A 16,282-nucleotide genomic window follows, 5' to 3' on the forward strand; every position below is an offset into this window, starting at 1 on the left:
CGTGCTTCTTTCACATGCATTGCTTGCTGTTTGGGGTTTTAGGCTGGGTTTCTGTACAGCACTTTGAGATTTCAGCTGATATTCGAAGGGCTATATAAATACATTTGATTTGATTTGATCCCAATCTAACATGCAGGACAAGCCCACATCCTTGTACACATACCATCTTAAATGGTCATAATGAAAAGGAACGTGATAATAGCAGTCTCTTGTAAAAACCTAAGGGCATTAAAGTATGTGTTGGAGGGAGGGTGATCTTGGATGATATTGGATATCAGCGATGATGAAGGGCAGCAGGTGGTCTGTCCAGACGGCTGAGAGGCAGGTGGGATCGTCTCCTGGCAGAAGACTCACCTTCCACCTGCCCAGAGGACTTGCTACGCTGCCTGGCGATGCCTGCCTGTGCCCTTCATTGGCTGCCTTTGGAACTCCTCCTAAAGCTTCTGGGCTGACAGCCACACAGGCAGATTAGAGGTGAGGGTAAATGTGTCTGTAATGAGCTAAAAACAGAGTTGCAACAACCTTGTGGACATACTGTCACTCTGAGTGTCAGATTGAGAGATTGGTGAGTGGGTTGTATAAGGATGAGTGAATATCTAGATCGAATATTCCCATTTACACTACTTAAAAAGTGGCCGGGGACCATACTTCTGTTTTTAAACTTTCCTTTCAGCTAAAAAAAAGGCTGTGAAATCTACAGTTTGCATTTATTTTCCCAGAGGGGCCAGGAGCTGAGCTGGAAATATCGCTGTTGTGGTCCGCTTCCACACCTGTCACTCCCAGCCTAATGGGTCATTCTAATAGCTTCTCGCTGTAGCAGAGCAAACGTTACAGGATAAGACCCTTGTATCCCGGGAAAGAGAGGATTTCAAGGCAAACAGTTATAAATAAAACTCTAAATAATTGATTCAGGCAGACAACATATTCAGCAGAGCGAGGTTTATTGTTACTGTTGCCTTCACTGGGCTAGCTTTAGGGTCTTTATATTGGTGCTCATGAAGGAGGGATTCTATATACAAGTGAAAATACAGAATGGGTCATTTGATGCAGCATACTGCAAGAGTAAGTGTTTTGAATCCTATAGCAAAATAAAAAATATCGACCGAACTGTGCTTCCAAAAAACCTTGCATTAAATAAGGAATCTTAGCTTTCAAGAGAACATATTTCTTGCATTGTTGTGAAGTGGACACCTCCTTCGACTACTTCTACTACTTGGCTGGCTTAGCTGTGCCCATTACCTCTTCTATTAACGTTCTCATCAGACTAACCACATCAGAAAAAGGATGAAATTCCGGAATAAATCCCCACTGGTCTTAATCTAACTGTAATTACGATCATAAGATGATTTTGTCTACTTCAAAGCCCTCTGGAATGTCTGCATTAGAGGTGTGACAAATCAGGACGGCAGGCCGAGGCACTCATTTAAGCCCCCGTCCCTGTACTTATGGAACCAACCAGTAGTAAATGTGAATTAAAGTCATTTATTCAAACACTTTAACAGAGTGAATTTATGACAAACCTTTCTACCAGTATTAGGCACAAGGAATTCAGTTCACAAGGAGGCCTTATTACAGTCCTTGAAGGCACCCCCCACGGAAAAGTAACTGTAGTTTAAAAGTGAGTCTTTATCATTAAAAAAAATCCCGAAAAAGGTTGTAGCTTCTAGGCGGCTATCATTCCACAAATAAACTCCAGAAATAAACCAAATTCACCCCCCAAAAATCCCAGTATCAAAGCTTAGTACCCTCATTCACATATTATCAAATGTATAGTGCCAAGTGCAAATGTTGTATAACTCAACCACAATGTACCCACTGGGTACAGATTCAATTTCAACATCTAGTTTTGATTTTACATTTGGTTGAGTTGTCAACAAATGTGAATTCAATGTGAAATCAACAATAAATGTCACCATGTCCATTGGATTTAGGTTAAAAGGTGGGTGAAAAAAAGATAATTCCCTTACGTTGATTACTTTTTGCTAATCCAATCACTTTTCCATGTTTTCAATGTAATCACATTTAATTTTGGGGTTGAAATGACATGGAAACAAACTTGATTAAACCAGTTTTTGACCAGTGAGTAATGGGTATTGTTTCATGCCTTCAAGAAATGCTTCAATGATAAGAGGTCTACAATTGCAAATTGTGCTGTGGTGTTGACAGGAGTCCCAGGCTGAATTGTTTCATAGATACGAAGTAAATACAGTACAACTGCTTATACTTTAACATTGTGTTTCTTTGATATACAGTATCTCATTGTTTTAAAGAGTTGACTTGCAATGTAGTGTAGGGCTGCTTGTTGGATCTGAGTGTCTGCTGAGGCTCATTAACCGTGTGTGCTGAGAGCCTACAGCAAAGAGCCAACAAACAGCACCACATTTTAAGATGGAAGGGATAGTGTTCCAGCTTACTGTAGTTTATTAATTTTCATTTACAAAAATCAATCACCCCTTAAGACTACATCGCCTGGGTTCAAAGCTGGAATGATGAAATAGGGGATCCCTCAAATAATAAGACTTTTAAAATGGCCTCAGTTAGAAATACTGAGAAATAATACCCAAATCGGTTGTCTGTCTATAAAGGGTCTGTTTCTCTCCATGGTCATGAATAAGACTGTTAGGAAGCATGGTGTAGATGTCTCCTTGTGCTGTGAGGGAGAAGATCCAGCGAATGGCATCCCTTTTGGAGGACCTTGTGTTCTGCCATTGGACCACGCACCCCTCAGATAATCTGGAACAGTCTTTACCTCCGAGGGGGTGTTTGGTGGAACAGCTATAGCTGGTCGACCCTGGCGGAACCAAACCCTTCACTCGCTGGACACATCTTGTTGGTCTACAGCAGGGAAGCCCCAGCAAGCCTCTGCTAGTCACTATGGCCGGAAACATGTGACATCTGTGAACAGAGAGGCGGATGGATACACAGTGAAACCAAAGTCTCATGTCTCAGAGGCAAAACACTGAAACAGACAAAACAGCGCCAATGAGGAATACAGACTCAAGACATCAACACAAGTTATTGGTTTATTCGGATCCCAATTAGATTTTGCCGAAGCAGCAGCTATTCTTCCACATATACACTGATGGACAAGAACGGTCACACAAATTTAAAATACAACGATATACAAACAATACAACTAAAGAATGTGTAGACTGTTAGTGTGTGCATCATTTCAGTCCCTATTGTGCCATGAGATGTTTTATACATTTTTAATTGTAATTTTGCTTGAGTAATTGGAGATCATGGCTCTGTATAATAAATACTGTGTGTTGGAATGAATTCGTTTTGAACTTGGACTGTGAAGAGATTCCTGGTGGCATGTATTGTGGGGTCTACATGGGTGTCTGAGCTGTATGTTATTTGATTATGTAATCTGGAATTTTCATCACAGTAATATTTCTCATAAAAACTAGGAGAAGCAGTTAATCTCTCATCAACCCTCGGGGCTCCCGAGTGGCGCAGCGGTCTAAGGCACTGCATCTCAGTTTAGAGGTGTCATTAGTCCCTGGTTTAAATCCAGGCTGAATCACATCTGGCCGTGATAGGGAGTCCCATAGGACGGTGCACAATTGGCCCAGGTTTGGCCAGGGTACACCGTCATTGTAAATAAGAATTTGTTCTTAACTGACTTGCCTAGTTAAATAAAGGTAAAATAAACCAGGAATGACTGGCATGCATGTTGTTGATGTTAGTTCTGTATGTGCAATTAAAACCCCTGTAGGTTTAAGTCCTTAGATCCCAATATCTACTAAGCTAACGTATGGAATTGTTATAAGTTGGTCATAAACTGTATCATTTAGCCATTTGATTTAGAATTTTTTAGGACCTATGTAGGTACCAAAAACATTTTTTAACATTGAATATAGCCTTTACGGCTAGAGCCCATAGAAACGCATTGAATAATTCATAAATGGCAAAACACAGTAAAAAAAATAATAATAAGGAACAAGGTTTTGAAGTGTCTGTCCTATATCCGAGAGATATAATAAAACTCAGGTTTGGTCACGTTATTTTTGGCTCATTTTACCCCATATGCACTTTTCACCATTTTTACAGCCAGGTCCTGGGTTACCTTCAGATGGCTCCCCTGAAGCTTGTGTGCATCGTAGAGCAGATTAACCGACATCTTCATGCTCATGAGAGTATCACTTGTTGATATTTGTAGCTCACACGGTTCGGGTTTTACAGACAATACCATGACCAATTTCTTTGCTGGATCTTCTCATGTGTAAAAAAAGTCCACTTTACAAGCCCAATGTTTTGGAATGGGTGGAAACATTACAACGGCGGAAAGAGGGGATTGAGCCACTGATAAATGTTAAATCTCTAGCATAAACACACGGAGCTATTCAATATTCAAAATTATGTTACCATTTGAAGCTGTGGAGCTTCAATTGACTTTAGGGGGTAAAATGAAAGGTGTGCAGCTCTGTTTTAGTTCTGAATTGTGTAAGTGCAAGATTATTACTGTACATTCATGTTGTGCAAAGCATTTTTTACAAGCAGATCCGCGTCATGTGAATCCCCCCCCCCCCCCCCCCCCCCAATGATGTATACCGTATTGAAAGAGGCACATTACTTTTCCTGTCAAACAGGCTCACACAGTTTGTACATCTGCTGTTGCATTCTTCTGGTTTTGGCTTTGAGGCAACCTCTTTCGCTCACTCCTCCACCCACCAACCAAGCCCCTTTGTCAGCATTCCACATATTGTGCAGATGATCCTGCACATGGAGCATGATCAGCGCTGGAATCAGAATTAACTGCAGCCCAGAGAACAATGGGCCAGTGAGCTCCACAGAAACACAGCCACACAATGTGAGAATGGCTGCTCACATTAAACAGGTACAGTGCCTTCAGAGAGTATTCATACCTCTTGACTTATTCTACATTTTGTTGTAACAATCTGAATTCAAAATTGATTAAATATATATTTTTTCTAACCCATCTACAAACAATACTCCATAATGACAAAGTGAAAACATGCTAGTTGAATTGTTTTTGCAAATTTATTGAAAATGAAATACAGAAATATCTAATTTACATGAGCATTCAATACCCCTGACTCCATTCATGTTACAATTACCTTTGGCAGCGATTAGAGCTGTGGGTCTTTCTGGGTAAGTCTCTAAGAGCTTTGCATACCAGGATTGTACAATATTATTTTTAACATTCTTCAAGTTCTGTCAAGTTGGTTGTTTATAAATTGTTAGACAGCCATTTAAGTCTTGCCATAGATTTTCAAGCCGATTTAAGTCAAAACTGTAATTAGGCCAGTCAGTAACATTCAATTTCATCTTGGTAAGCAACTCCAGTGTATATTTGGCCTTGTGTTTAAGGTTATTGCCCTGATAAAAAGTGAATGTCTCCCAGTGTCTGTTGGAAAGCACACAACCAGGTTTTCCTCTAGGATTTTGCCTGCTTACCTCTATTGTTTATTTTTAATAAACAAAAAAAACAACCTTGCCGATGACAAGCATACCCATAACATGATGAAGCCACCACCATGCTTGGACATATGAAAAGTTGTACTCAGTGATTTTACCCAAACATAAAGTTTGGGTGAATTTCTTTGCCACATTTTTTGAATTTTTACTTTAGTGCCTTATTGCAAACAAGATGCATGTTTTGGAATAGTTTTACTCTGTACAGGCTTCCTTTTCACACTGTAATTTTGGTTAGTTTAGAAATTACAATGTTGTTGATCCATCCTCCATTTTGTCATATCACAGCCATAATACTCTAACTGTTTTAAAGTCATCATTGGCCCCATGATGAAATCCCAGAGCGGTTTCTTTCCTCTTCGGCAACTGAGTTAGGAAGGACACCTGTATCTTTGTAGTGACTGGGTGTATTGATCCACCATCCAAGGTGTAATTAATAACTTCAACATGCTCAAAAGGGATATTCAATGTCTGCATAATTATTTTTAGGTGCCCTTTGTGAGGCATTGGAAGACCTCCCTGGTCTTTGTGGTTGAATCTGTGTTTGAAATTCACTGCTCGACTGAGGAACCCTACAGATAATTGTATGTGTGGGGTACATACAGTTGAAGTCGGAAGTTTACATACACTTAGGTTGGAGTCATTAAAACTCGTTTTTCAACCACACTACAAATTTCTTGTTAAACTATAGTTTTGGCAAGTCGGTTAGGACATCTACTTTGTGCATGACACAAGTAATTTTTCCAACAATTGTTAACAGATTATTTCACTTATAATTCACTGTATCACAATTCCAGTGGGTCAAACGTTTACATACACTAAGTTGACTGTGCTTTTAAACAGCTTGGAAAATTTCAGGAAATTATGTCATGGCTTTAGAAGCTTCTGATAGACTAATTGACATCATTTGAGTCAATAGGAGGTGTACCTGTGGATGTATTTCAAGGCCTACCTTCAAACACAGTGCCTCTTTGCTTGACATCATGGGAAAATCAAAAGAAATCAGCCAAGACCTCAAAAAATAAATTGGAGACCTCTAAGTCTGGTTCATCCTTGGGAGCAATTTCGAAACGCCTGAAGGTACCACATTCATCTGTACAAACAATAGTACGCAAGTATAAACACTATGGAAGCACGCAGCAGTCATACCGCTCAGGAAGGAGACGCGTTCTGTCTCCTAGAGATGAACGTACTTTGGTGCGAAAAGTGTAGATCAACCCCAGAACAACAGCAAAGGACATTGTGAAGATGCTGGAGGAAACAGGTACAAAAGTATCTATATCCACAGTAAAACGAGTCCTATATCAACATAACCTGAAAGGCCGCTCAGCAAGGAAGAAGCCACTGCTCCAAAACTGCCATAAAAAAGCCAGACTACGGTTTGCAACTACACATGGGGACAAAGTTCGTACTTTCTGAAGAAATGTCCGATGAAACAAAAAAGAAGAAATGTCTGATGAAACAAAAAAGAACTGTTTGGCCATAATGACCATTGTTATGTTAGGAGGAAAAAGGGGGAGGCTTGCAAGCCGAAGAACACCATCCCAACCATGAAGCACGGGGGTGGCAGCATCATCATGTGGGAGTGCTTTGCTGCTGGAGGGACTGGTGCACTTCACAAAATAGATGGCTTCATGAGGAAAGACAATTATGTGGATATACTGAAGCAACATCTCAAGACATCAGTCAGGAAGTTAAAGCTTGGTCGCAAATGGGTCTTCCAAATGGACAATGACCCCAAGCATACTTCCAAAGTTGTGGCAAAATGGCTTAAGGACAACAAAGTCAAGGTATTGGAGTGGCCATCACAAAGCCCTGACCTCAATCCTATAGAACATTTGTGGGCAGAACTGAAAAAGCGTGTGCAAGCAAGGAGGCCTACAAACCTGACTCAGTTACACCAGCTCTGTCAGGAGGAATGGGCCAACATTCTCCCAACGTATTGTGGGAAGCTTGTGGAAGGCTACCCGAAACATTTGACCCAAGTTAAACAATTTAAAGGCAATGCTACCAAATACTAATTGAGTGTATGTAAACATCTGACCCACTGGGAATGTGATGAAAGAAATAAAAGCTGAAATAAATAATTCTCTCTACTATTATTCTGACATTTCACATTCTTAAAATAAAGTGGTGATCCTAACTGACCTAAAACAGGGAATTTTTACTTGGATTAAATGTCAGGAATTGTGTTTAAATGTATCTGGCTAAGGTGTATGTAACCTTTCGACTTCAACTGTGGATGAGGTAATCATTCAAATATCATGTTAAACACCATTACTGTACACAGAGTGAGTACATGCAACTTATTATGTGACTTGTTAACTTTTTTGGGATAGGGGGCAGTATTCGGAAGTTTGGATGAATGAGGCGCCAAAGTAAAGCTAGGATATGCATATAATTGGTAGCATTGGATAGACAACACTCTGAAATTTCTAAAACTGTTAAAATATTGTCTGTGGGTATAACAGAACTGATTTGGCAGGCGAAACCCTGAGGATAATTCAAAAATTCAGCTCACCTCTGATTACAATGGCTGGGAATGGGAATATAAAAGGAAGTCCTCCCAGATTGCAGTTCCTATGGCTTCCACTAGATGTCAACAGTCTTTAGAACGAGTTTCAGGCTTGTATTTTGAAAAATGAGCTAGAATTTGTAGTTTTTCTAAGTGGCTCCCATTTTGGCTGTAGTGTTTGTAGAGCGTTCCGGTGAGTGCGCTCATTATTTAACTTCGTTATTTATCTTCGGTAATGGTCTCCAGTATTCTACGTCTTAAATTGTATCGTTTATTTCCATAATAGGGTACCTATGAGGATTGATTAGGAACGTTGTTTGACTTGTTTAGAAGAAGTTTATTGGTAATTTATGGGATTCATTTTGTATGTATTTTGAACGAAGGAAACCGGTGGATTACTGAGTCAAGCGCGCCATTGAAACTTACTTTTTTGGGATGTAAAGAAGGAATTTATCAAACAAAAGGACCATTTGTGATACAGCGGGGACCCTTGGGATTGCAAAAAGATGAAGATCTTCAAAGGTAAGTGATTTATTTTATCGCTATTTCTGACTTTCGTGATGCATCTGCTTGGTTGGAAAATGCTTGTGGCGTGCTCTGGTGAGGGAGCGCATTTGGTTATTTATCTCCGGTATTGAATATACAATTCTCTGTCTTCAATTGTATCGTTTATTTACATAGGGTACCTAAAGATTGATTAGGAACGTTGTTTGACATGTTTGGACCACGTTTATTGGTAACGTTTGGGATTCATTTTGTATGCATTTTGAAGGAGGGGAAACAAGTGGATTATTGAATGAAGCGCGCCAAATAAACTTACTTTTTTGGGATATAAAGAAGGACTTTATCGAACAAAAGGACCATTTGTTATGTAACTGGGACCCTTGGGATTGCAAAAAGATGAAGATCTTCAAAGGTAAGGGATTTATTTTATCGCTATTTCTGACTTTCGCGATGCATCTGCTTGGTTGGCAAATGTTTTTAATGCTTTGTATGCGGGGCGCTATCCTCAGATATTCACATGGTGTGCTATCACCGTAAAGTCTTTTTGAAATCTGACAACACGGCTGGATAAACAAGAAGATAAGCTTTTAAATGATGTATGACACTTTTCATGAATGTTTCATGAATGTTTAATATTACGATTTCTGTAATTTGAATTGGGAGCTCCGCAATTTCACCGGATGTTGTAAAGGTGTGCCGCTAGCGGCACGACTAGCCCAAAGAAGTTAAAGCAAATATTTACTCCTGAACTTTTTTAGGCTTGCCATAACAATTCACATTCCACTTTGATATTATGGGGTATTGTGTGTAGGCCAGTGACACAAAATCTCAATTTAAACAATTTGGTTGCTTACCAAGACGACATAGAATTTTCCTGGGTGGCCTGGCTACAGTTTTGACTTACACTGAACAAAAATATAAACCACAAGAGTTGGTCCCATGTTTCATGAGATGAAATAAATTATTTTCCATACGTACAAAAAGCTTATTTCTATCAAATGTTGTGCACAAATGTGTTTACATCCCCGTTTGTGAGCATTCCTCCTTTGCCAAGATAATTTATCCACTTGACAGGTGTGGCATATGAAGAAGCTGATTAAACAGCACAGGTGCACCTTGTGCTGTGCTGTGACAATAAAAGGCCACTCTAAAATGTGCAGTTGTGTCACACAACACAATGCCACAGATGTCTCAAGTTTTGAGGGGTGTGCAGTTAGCATGCTGACTGCAGGAATGTCTACCAGAGCTGTTGTCAAATAATTGAATGTTCATTTTTCTACCATAGGCCGCCTCCAACGTAATTTTAGAGAATTTGGCAGTACGTCCAACCGGCAAGCATAAGCTACGGACAACAAACACAATTGCATTTTATCGATGGCAATTTGAACGCAGAGATACCGTGACGCGATGCGGAGGCCCGTTGTCATGCCATTCATCTGCCGCCATCACCTCATGTTTTAGCATAATTCATGAATCCATGCTGTAAGGATCTGTACACAATTCCTGGAAGCTGAAAATGTCCCAGTTCTTCGAAGGCCTGAATAGTTACCAGACATGTCACCCATTGAGCATGTTTGGGATGCTCTCGATCAATGTGTATGACAGCGTGATCCAGTTCCCGCCAATATCCAGCAAACTTCGCCTAGCCATTGCAGAGGAGTGGGACAACATTCCACAGGCCACAATCAACAGCCTGATCAACTCTGTGTCAAGATGTGTCGCGCTGTACGAGGCAAATGGTAGTCACACCAGATTGCGCTGTATGAGGCAAATGGTAGTCACACCAGATACTGACTGGTTTTCTTATCCACGTCCCTACCTTTTTTTAAGGTATCTGTGAACAACAGTTGCTTAACTGTGTCCCCAATCATGTGAAATCCATAGATTAGGGCCTAATTAATTTATTTCAATTGACACGACTTTCCGAGCTAAGCATCGTTAATTCTCTCCACATAACCTTGACATACTGCACTCCAACTGAATGCTAATCATTTCCCTTTGAGATGGCAAAGGCAGTAAAAGAAAGATTCAACCATTTGGAATGCTATATCATTTTCTGAGCATATCTGAGTGATGTTCTATCGATTCCCAGGATAATTTCATGTTTTCATGTGTTTCACAGACTCTTCCCGTTCACGCAGGCAGAAATAAACCTGGTATGAGGTAGCATTGTGATGAAGCCACTCCCACTACTCTGCAAGTTAATAGTATGATTACTTTAAGATCGCAAAAATATCCATTATACATGTCAGATTTCAATATCTTCTCTGTAATGAGACATTGATCCTATTTTTGTGATATTCCTACCTCGAGAAATCAGTGACATGGATGCCAAAGAAAGCCAGGTTCACCCAAGAAATTGACCAAAAATAAATAAATAATATTTTGTCTGTTTCACAATTTTCTTTCAGCTGAACGTCTCACCGGCGAAAGCATCCAAGCAAGCGAAACAGTGCCCCTCTGTCTCAGTATGTGTAGGCCACCTATCTGATGCTGTCCGGTCAAAAAGAGTGACATTTTTTGCGCACTTAGCACTGAATGCAAGTCACGCCAGCAAGCATTTCTCTCCCTTGATAAAAAAAGTATAAAATAATAGCCAATCAGCATTGAGCTAAACTGAGAGAGCTCAACTATGAATGGTCCTGGCGCACCAAAAACAAAAGTCTAATGGGAAACCAGTTTGGATTTGTCTTCACACCAATCGCATCACGTCAAAATACCAAACGTGCCCATGAAAGGAAGTTAGGATAGCAAGCAAGCATTTTAGCCAGGTAGCCTAGGCCAAAAAAACAAAAAGCGTATACCATATGACAGTCATAGACCATTTCGTCAACATGTTTTTGTTCTACTTGTGTTCATGCACACACACATCAGAACCATGGACAGACACATATTTATCTTACGTTGATTGTACTAAATAGTTTTTGGTATATTTTACTTGTCACTGAATAAGACTTAGCATAGGTGATTTGATGTTGAAATGTTGTTGGAATAGTGGAGGCAGCTCCTGCTTTTGCTACTTGCAGTAATTCCGTGGTTCTAAATCAATAATTGTTTAGTAGTCCGAAAATGTCGGAAGAATGTACTTGCTTGACCATGCTGTAGGTCATGTAACTGTTTGTTACATGCAATACGCTTTGAAGACTGGTTTTGTGATGAAACAAAATCTGTGGTTAAATTTATTCTGCCAATGTGTGGTCAAAGGTTTGGACACACATACTCATTCAAGGGTTTTCTTTATTTTTACTATTTTCTACATTGTAAAATAATAGTGAAGACATCGAAACTATGAAAGAACACATGGAATCATGTAGTAACCAAAAAAGTGTACAACAAATCAAAATATTTTATTTGAGATTCTTCAAAAGTAGCCACCCTTTGCCTTGATGACCGCTTTGCACCGTCTTGGCATTCTCTCAACCAGCTTCATGAGGAAGTCACCTGGAATGCATTTCAATTACAGGTGTGCCTTGTTAAAAGTTAATTTGTGGAATTTCTTTCCTTCTGAATGCGTTTGAGCCAATCAGTTGTGTTGTGTCAAGGTAGGGATCATGTACAGAAGATGGCCCTATTTGGTAAAATACCAAGTCCATATTATGGCAAGAACAGCTCAAATAAGCAAAGAGAAACAACAGTCCATCATTACTTTAAGACATGAAGGTCAGTCAATGCGGAAGGTTTCTTCAAGTGCAGTCGCAAAAACCAACATGTGCTATGAAAAACTGTCTCTCATGAGGACCGCCACAGGAAAGGAAGACCCAGAGTAAGTTAGAGTTACCAGCCTCAGAAATTGCAGCCCAAATACAAGCTTCAAAGTTCAAGTAACAGACATCTCAACATCAACTGTTTAGATGAGACTGCAGGAATCAGGCCTTCATGGTCGAATTGCTGCAAAGAAACTATTACTAAAGGGCACCAATAATAAGAAGGGACTTGCTTGGGTCAAGAAACACAAGCAATGGACACTAGACTGGTGGAAATCTGTCCTTGGTCTGATGAGTCCAAATTTGAGATTATTTTTTATTTTATTTTTATTTCACCTTTATTAACCAGGTAGGCCAGTTGAGAACAAGTTCTAATCTACAACTGCGACATGGCCAAGATAAAGCAAAGCAGTGCGACACAAACAACACAGAGTTACACATGGGATAAACAAACGTACTGTCAATAACACAATAGAAAAATCTATATACAGTAGAGGTCGACCGATTATGATTTTTCAATGCCGATACCGATACCGATTATTGGAGGACCAAAAAAGCTGCTGCCAATTAATCGGCCTGATTTTTTTTATTTGTAATAATGACAATTACAACAATACTGAATGAACACTTATTTTAACTTAATATAATACATCAATAAAATCAATTTAGCCTCAAATAAATAATGAAACATGTTCAATTTGGTTTAAATAATGCAAAAACAAAGTGTTGGAGAAGAAAGTAAAAGTGCAATATGTGCCATGTAAGAAAGATAACGTTTAAGTGCCTTGCTCAGAACATGGGAACATATGAAAGCTGGTGGCTCCTTTTAACATGAGTCTTCAATTTTCCCAGGTAAGAAGTTTTAGGTTGTAGTTATTATAGGAATTATAGGACTATTTCTCTCTATACAATTTGTATTTCATATACCTTTGACTATTGGATGTTCTTATAGGCACTTTAGTACTGCCAGTGTAACAGTATAGCTTCCGTCCCTCTCCTCGCTCCTACCTGGGCTCGAACCAGGAACACATCGACAACAGCCACCCTCAAAGCAGCGTTACCCATGTAGAGCAAGGGGAAAAACTACTCCAAGTCTCAGAGCGAGTGACGTTTGAAAGGCTATTAGCGCGCACCCGGCCAACTAGCTAGCCATTTCACATCGGTTACACCAGCCTAATCTTGGGAGTTGACAGGCTTGAAGTCATAAGCAGCGCAATGCATTGCGAAGGGCTGCTGTCAAACACACGAAAGTGCTGTTTCAATCAATGCTTACGAGCCTGCTGGTGCCTACCATCGCTCAGTCAGACTGCTCTATCAAATCATAGACTTAATTATAACATAATAACACACAGAAATACGAGCCTTAGGTCATTAATATGGTCGAATCCGGAAACTATCATCTCGAAAACAAAACGTTTTTCCTGTTAGTGAAATACGGAACCGTTCTGTATTTCATGTAACGGGTGGCATCCCTAAGTCTAAATATTCCTGTTACATTGCACAACCTTCAATGTTATGTCATAATTACGTAAAATTCGGGCAAATTAGTTCGCAACGAGCCAGGCGGCCCAAACTGTTGCGTATACCCTGACTCTGCGTGCAATGAACACAAAATGACACAATTTCACCTGGTTAATATTGCCTGCTAACCTGGATTTCTTTTAGCTAAATATGCAGGTTTAAAAATATATACTTCTGTGTATTGATTTTAAGAAAGGCATTGATGTTTATGGTTAGGTACAGTCGTGCAACGATTGTGCTTTTTTCACAAATGCGCTTTTGTTAAATCATCCCCCGTTTGGCGAAGTCGGCTGTCTTTGTTAGGAATAAATAGTCTTCACAGTTCACAACGAGCCAGGCGGCCCAAACTGCTGCATATACCCTGACTCTGTTTGCAAGAGAAGTGACACATTTTCCCTAGTTAAAAGAAATTAATGTTAGCAGGCAATATTAACTAAATATGCAGGTTTAAAAATATATACTTGTGTATTGATTTTAAGAAAGGCATTGATGTTTATGGTTGGAGCAACGTGTACCTAAGCGATTATATGCAACGCACGACAGGCTAGATAAACTAGTAATATCATCAACCATGTGTAGTTAACTAGTGATTATCATTGATTGATTGTTTTTTATAAGATAATTTTAATGCTAGCTAGCAACTAACCTTGGCTTCTTACTGCATTCGCGTAACAGGCAGGCTCCTCGTGGAGTGCAATGTAAAGCAGGTGGTTAGAGCGTTGGACTAGTTAACCGTAAGGTTGCAAGATTGAATCCCCAAGCTGACAAGGTACAAATCTGTCGCTCTGCCCCTGAACAAGGCAGTTAACCCACCGTTCCTAGGCCGTCACTGAAAATAAGAATATGTTCTTAACTGACTTGCCTAGTTAACCTGTCTGAGCTAGGGAGCAGTATTTTCACGGCCGGATGAAAAACGTACCCAATTTGAACAGGTTACTACTCTGGCCCAGAAACTAGAATATGCATATTATTAGTAGATTTGGATAGAAAACACTCTGAAGTTTCTAAAACTGTGCATGGTGTCTGTAAGAATAACAGAACTCATATGGCAGGCAAAAACCTGAGGAAAAATACAAGCAGGAAATTAAAATCTTGTGGCTGTACTATTTTCAAGTCATTGCCAATGGAACACACAGTGACTAAGGATTCATTTTGCACTTCCTAAGGCTTCCACTAGATGTCAACAGTCTTTAGAAAGTTGTTTGAGGCGTCTACGATGAACAGAGACCGAATGAGAAGGCTGGGAAGTTGGTGACCCCGGGAAGGATATCAGTTCATTGGTGCGCGTTCATGAGGGAGTATCCTGTTTCAAAACGTTTTTCAAGACACAGGAACCGTCCGATTGAAATATTACTGAATCTTCACGTTCTAAAGGCACTAAAGATTGATGCTATACAACGTTTGACATGTTTGAACGAACGTAAATCGATTTTTTAAAACTTTTCGTCGTGACATTGTCCCGCGCTTCCTACATTCGGAGTAGCTGAACTGAATGCGCGAACAACAAGGAGTTATTTGGACATAAATTATGAACTTTATCGAACAAAACAACATTTGTTGTGGACCTGGGATACCTGGAAGTGCCTTCTGATGAAGATTAGTAAAGGTAAGTAAATATTTCTAATGCTATTTATGCATTTAGATGACTCCAAAATGGCGGCTATCTGTATTGCGTAGTGTATTTTTCTGAGCACAGTACTCAGATTATTGCAAAGTGTGCTTTCCCAGTAAAGTTATTGTGAAATCTGTCAATGCGGTTGCATTCAGGAGATGTTAATCTATAATTCTTTGAATAACAGTTTAATATTTTATCAACATTTATAATGAGTATTTTTGTAAATTGTAGTACTGATTCACCGGCAGTTTTGGGGGAAATACATTTTCTGAACGTCACGCGCCGATGTAAAATGCTGTTTTTGGATATAAATATGAACTTGATAGAACGAAAAATGCATGTATTGTCTAACATAATGTCCTGGGAGTGTCATCTGATGAAGATTGTCAAAGGTTAGTGCATAATTTTAGCTGGTTTTCTGCTTTTGGTGACGCCTGTCCTTGCATTGAAAAAGGCTGTGTGTCCTAACATAATCTAACTTTATGCTTTCGCCGTGAAGCCTTTTTGAAATCGGACAACGTGGTTGGATTAAGGAGATGTTTATCTATAAAATGGTTTAAAATAGTTGTATGTTTGAGAAATTTGAATTATGACATTTCGTTGTTTTCGAATTTGGCGCTCTGATTTTTCACTGGCTGTTGAATAGTGTGAACCATGGGTGGGACGTCCCACATAGCCCATAGAAGTTAAATAAAGGTCTAAAAAAAAATGTCAAGCGGCCAAATCGGCGTCCAAAAATACCGATTTCCGATTGTTATGAAAACTTAAAATCGGCCCTAATTAATTGGCCATTCCGATTAATCTGTCGGCCTCTAATATACAGTGTGTGCAAATGTAGTAATTAAATAATAATAATAAAACATTTGACCTTCATTTAACCAGGTAGGCTAGATGAGAACAAGTTCTCATTTGCAACTGCGACCTGGCCAAGATAAAGCTTAGCAATTTGCAACATACAACGACACAGAGTAACACATGGAA

At 39.6% G+C, this 16,282-nt stretch overlaps 1 protein-coding gene across 1 annotated transcript in view; it reads right to left on the reverse strand.

Annotated features, from left to right (window-relative positions):
- Nucleotides 1–927: 927 nt before the first annotated feature.
- Nucleotides 928–16,282, reverse strand: part of LOC115151836 (kelch-like protein 25) — a 57,803-nt gene continuing 42,448 nt past the window's right edge. The window contains exon 3 of the mRNA XM_029696109.1: nt 928–2,895. The gene's annotated coding sequence lies outside the window, so the exon portion shown is untranslated. The remainder of the gene's footprint in view (nt 2,896–16,282) is intronic.

The sequence above is a fragment of the Salmo trutta genome, chromosome 17 (genome assembly GCF_901001165.1).
Source record: "Salmo trutta chromosome 17, fSalTru1.1, whole genome shotgun sequence".
In the NCBI taxonomy this organism is placed as follows: Eukaryota; Metazoa; Chordata; class Actinopteri; order Salmoniformes; family Salmonidae; genus Salmo; species Salmo trutta.